The sequence below is a fragment of the Tupaia chinensis genome, unplaced genomic scaffold (assembly GCF_000334495.1).
Source record: "Tupaia chinensis unplaced genomic scaffold, TupChi_1.0 Scaffold000070_1, whole genome shotgun sequence".
NCBI lineage: Eukaryota > Metazoa > Chordata > Mammalia > Scandentia > Tupaiidae > Tupaia > Tupaia belangeri.
This window is the reverse complement of record NW_006159530.1, coordinates 529160-534817: the sequence shown is the minus strand read 5'-3', so window position 1 is coordinate 534817 and position 5658 is coordinate 529160.

Below are 5658 nucleotides of genomic sequence, written 5' to 3'. Positions count from 1 at the left end.
TAATCCTTGTTTTCGGCTTCAGCTTGCGGGCCCGGAGGCCACACGATCGCCCCAGAGAACGGGGGAGGGCCCGCGCAGGTCCCGCCGCCCTTCCTCTGCTTTTTAAAAAACTTTGCTGGGGTCCAGCAGATGGTTAGTGGTTATGTCACTGGACTCCCACATGGCTAACCATAGTTCAAGTCCTGGACCCAATGGCTTGAAACTCATGCCAGCAGATATGCATACATGCCCAAAATCTTGAAAGGAGATTGGAGAAGAGAAAGGGATTGCAGCGTGGCCATTCCCATTGGGGGGTGCTTTCTCACTTTCTGTCTCTCTGTTTCTGTCTCTCTGGCAAGCGCATGTGCCCTACAGCAAAATAAATAAATGAATAAATAAATAAAAATTTAAATCTCTTTAAAAAAATTTTTAAAATTTTTTTGGCTGAAATGTTTTAAATTAAGGACAGCATGACATTTTACCCGAACACTTTAGTAAGCATATCTTCAAATAAGAACATTTTCCTACATAATCTTAAGCTAACAAGATTAACAATCATTTCTTAAAATCAGTAGCCACCAGGTCCGGGACTCAAACCATGGTCAGCCATGTCAGAGTCCAGTGCCCTTAACCACCATGCCGCCACCTGACTTTTTTTTTTTTTTTGAGAAGTTTTTGCTATAGGGGGCATGCACTTGCCAGAGAGCCAGAGAGACAACAAGTGAGAAATCACCCCCGAGAGGGGATGGCCACGCCACAATCCCTTCTCCTTCATTCTCCTCTCGGGATCTTGGGCACGCACGCACACGCGCCCGGCGTGAGTTTAAGCCACCAGGTCCAAGACTCAAACCCCAGTCAACTACACGCGAGTCCAGCAACATAGCCATTACGCTAACTGCTAGTCCTGAATTCACTCTTAGAGCTCTTCGTTAAACACGTTCCTTGCACAACTAAATAAAACAATCATTATTTGCATATAGCTGAACTTGTATTGTTACAAATTGCCATCTTTTCTTATAAGTCTTCATCATAATTGTTCATTCACTTTATATTATTGTACATATTTTATAAGGCACAGTGTAGTTTCTCCATACAGGTATACAACGTGTAGTGATCAGATCATGGCAATAAACGTGTCCACCACCTCATACATTTATCACTGCTTTATGCTGTGCACATTCCAAATCCTCTCTTCTAGCTGTCGGGAAGTGTACATTGAGTTCGTGCCAACCTTTGCTATGCTCCAATGGTGTTACATGGCTCTAGAACTCATTCCACTTATCTACCTGCCCTCTTGTATCTGGTAACTAAGTTCTCCCTATCCCATTCCCTTCCCTTCCCAGCCTCTCATAAACACTCCACTTTTTTTAGAAAGAATTATTCATTCAATTTTATTAATTCTTACTATTTTACAAAATTTGCTCTGGGACATGTGTGCTCACCAGAGAGAGAGAGGGAAAGTGAGAAAGTAAGCTGCCTGGTCCAGGACTCGAACCATGGTCAGTCAGGTGGGAGTCCAGTGCCTTCAGCACCACAACATCTGCTGGTCCCATCCCTCCACTTCTATGCAATTGAATTTTTTAGCTTCCACTAATGAATGCGAACATTCAGCACTTGTCGTTCAGTGCCTGGTTTATGCATGTGTTTATTTTTTGTTTGTTTTGCTTTGGGAAAGGTTTTTTTCTATAGGGTACATGTGCTCACCAGAAAGACAAAGAGACAGAAAGTGAGGAAACATCCCCCAGGGGGGATGGCCATGCCATAATTCCTTCTCCTCCATTCTCCTCTTGGGATCTTGGGCACGCACGCACACATGTCTGGCATGAGTTAAGCCAACGGGTCCAGGACTCGAACCCATGGTTGACTACATGGGAGTCCAGCGACTTAGCCATTTTCTTTATGCCAGCTGCTGGCCCCAGTGCCTGGTTTCTTTAACTTTACATTATTTCCTTCAGGTTCACCCATGTTGCCGCAAATGACAGGATTTCACCCTTTTTCAAATGGCTTAATAACATTCTACTGTGAATATATGCCACATTTTCTTTATCCATTCATCAGTTGATGGACACTTTGATTCCATATCTTAGCTTTTGTGAATAATGGTGCAGTAAACATGGAATACAGATATTTCTAAGACATACAGATTTCATCTCCCTTGGGTGCGTAAACTTTTTATTTTTAAGTTTGTTGTAGGACATGTGTGCTCACCAGAGAGAGAGAGAAAGAGAGGAAGTAAGCCACCAGGTCCAGGACTTGAGCAGTGGTTGGTCACATGGGAGTCCAGAACCTTAGCCACTATGCCACCTGCTGATCCCTGAATCACATTTTTTAAATAATTATTTTTATTAAATTTTATTTGTTATCATATTTTAATTTGACCAGAGAGAGACAGTGAGAGAGAAAGGGGGAAGTGAGAAACCAAACCACCAGGTCTGGAACTTGAATGCAGTTGGCCATGTGAGGAGTCCAGCACCTTAACCATCAAGCTAATTGCCAGCCCCCTGAATCATATTTTCAGTTTTTTAGTGTTTTTTTTTTTTAATAAAATGGCACACTGTTTCCAATAATGACTGTACTAATTTATAGTCTCACCAATACTGGATGAGAGTTCCCCTTTCTCTTCAACTTGCCAGTATTTGTTGTTTGTTTTCCTGATAATAGTCATTCAAACTGGGGTGAGGTGAAATACCTCATGTGATTTTGATTTGCATTTCCCTAATGATTAGCAATGCTGAGCATTTTTTCATGTACTTGTTAGCCAATGGTATGTCTTCTTTTGAGAAATGTCTGTCCAGATTAATTGTTCATTTTAATAGTATTACTTTTTTTGCTGGTGAGCTGTTTGAGTTCCTTGTATAGTCTGGTTATTAACCCCTTGTCACATGTATAACTTGCAAATATTTTCTCCCATTCTGTAGGTTGTCCCCTCATTTAGTTGATTGTTTCCTTTGCTGTGCAGGCTTTTAGGTTGATGTAATCCTATTATCTATTTTTGTTATTGTTGATTATTATTTAAAAATCTTTGCCTAGGGACCAGCAGATGGTGTAATGTTTACATTATTGGACTCCCATGTGATTGACCACAGTTCAAGTCCTGAGCCCCGTGGCTTAAAACTCATGGTGTATGTATATACGTGCATGCCCAAAATCCCAAGAGGAGAATGAGGGAGAAGGGATTGCAGCATGGCCACCCCCACTGGGGAAGGTGATTTCTTGCTTTCTGTCTGTCTCTCTGATGAGTGTACATGTCCTATAGCAAAAACCACTCTTTAAAAAAATGGGGACCAGCAGGGACCAGCAGTTAGTGTAATGGCTATGTCGCTGAACTCCCATGTAATTGATTGCGGTTCGAGTCCCAGAAAAGGATTGTGGTGTGGCCATCCCCCCTGGAGGGTGATTTTTCGCTTTCTGTCTCTCTGTCTCTCTCTGTCTTTCTGGCGAGCTCACACACCCTATAGCAAAAACCTCTCCAAAAAAAAGAAAAAAGAAAAAAAAATGGGGACCAGCAGATGGTGTAATGGTTATCATGGTTTGAGACCTACACACGGCAGTTTAAAACACACCAGACGTGTGTGCATGCCCAAAATCCCAAGACGAGAATGGCCATCCACCCTAGGGGGTGAGTTCTTGCTTTCTGTATCTCTGCCTTTCTGGCAAGCATTCATGCTCTATAGCAAAAATCTTTCAAAAAGAAAAAAAAGAAAAATCTTCACCTAGACCAATTTCCTGAAGTATTTTCCCCTCATAATTTAATAGGAAACTGATGGTAGTAAATTACTATCAACTCTGGTCTCTCTTTGGCCCCTACCCCTTTTTTCACTTCATTGATTTGCTAAAGGAACTATGCTCGTTTTTCTGTGGGATATCACTTTCTTTCTCCTGACTGCTTCCTTCAAGCATCAATGAGCTTATCCCTCTACTATGGTCTAAATTTTTAGATCTCCCACCAAATTCAGATGTTGAAACTTAGTTCTCATTGTGATGGTGCTTGTAGGTGACTAGATCATGGTAGGATCAGTACCTCTATGAAAGAGTCTCAAAGGAAACCCCCATGAGGGATTTCCTCCACTGTGTGTGGGGATGGATCGTGGCATGAAGACTTCGTTGAGAGTGGCTGTCTTTCTGTCTCTTTCTCATGGGAAAAATAAAGAAGTTTCTTCTGAGCACTTTCGTGAGTCCTTTGAAGAGCTTCTTCCCCTTTTGCTAGGGATGCCTTGGTATTGTCTCTTTGCATGGACTAAAGCATCTCCTTTCTTATTGTCCTCTCCTTCCTCAGCACCTAGATATCTAGTGCTCACCCAGATGCACCGAAATCTCTGCCCTGCTAAATGGTGCACTTGGATAGGACCCACGGCGGCCCCATGCATGGGCCACACGTTATTTATCCCAACAAAGTCTGGGAATGAAAGCTGGTTCCCAATGAAGTCATCTCAGCTTAAAGTAGTGAGCCAGGCATTTTCCCTTCTTGGGTCAAACGGGAGGCAGTCAATACTCCACTGTAACCCCCAAACGACAAAGGATGGAAACTACATGTCCCACGAGGCCCGCTTACAGCTCTCTTCCCTTGGCCTTGCTGCAAAGGGCAGGCACACCCTAGCCCGGGGGAGGGTGAGATTCCATACAGCTCTCCCCTAAGGAATCCTCTTGAAACATCCTGTTAACAATTTTTTTTTCCAACTTTCAATTATTTTGCACCCTTAGTATGTGTGAGCAGTTTAAAAGCCTCTGCGGAGTTCTGGCACCTCCTTGGTGAATACTGCATGTGGTCTGCCTCATCTTTTGGAACGTGAGATGTAGTGTCTTCTGAGGCCTGGGCTGACCCATCCACTTTCTATCTGATACTCCTACAGGGATTCCTCCTCCCGGGATACCTTCCCAGGGTCCTCCTGCCTACTCTTCTTGACGACTCGGATCATCTTCGCAGACAGGCTCAGTGCAGTCTTCCCCAGCCAGGGCACCCTGAGCCCTGACTGCCACGCATGGTGCCATCGATTAGACTGTCGGGAAAAGATGCATCTCGACTTTCCCAACAACCCGGCACATTGGCCTGGTATCACCCTTTTCCGCGTGACCAGGTCTCCTCTGCTCAGCAAGTCATTTATGTCCCAGAAGGTGAAGGCCATTCCTTATGCTTCTGGGACTCTGCATGCGCTTAGCCCAGAGCCTGCTTGTCATCTCTGTATTTTTAGGAATCTGCAGAATGAAAGACTGAGGAATTCATTTCGGCGACACAAAATGCAAGGTCAAGTCAGTGACTCACAAACTGGAAGCTGACCAAAGGCTTCCTTGCAGTATGTGTTCAGGGAGCCATTCTCAAGCAGGGTTTCTCTCAAGATTATCCACCCACGGACTCTAATCCTGAGGCCCAACAACCAGGTGGACCATCCTGTGGTCATGGTGAGCTTAGGGAAAGTTGAGACTCTAGGAGGGCAGACCTCTGGACACTCAGAGGTCCCTACGGGGTCAACGATCTCCACCCAGTGACCATCGCTGAGCCCAGGACATGTCCTGGTCATCCCACGTTGCCAAGGCTTCCCTTGACGGTGAGGGGCGCTCTCCCGACTTGAAACCAAGAGGCACGACCATGCCTACCTTCTCACGCAGTTAGACCTTTAACATGGAATGTGGACACTTAGGTTTTGATTGAGCACAGAAAGATGGTCAGTCTCAAAGCCTTGA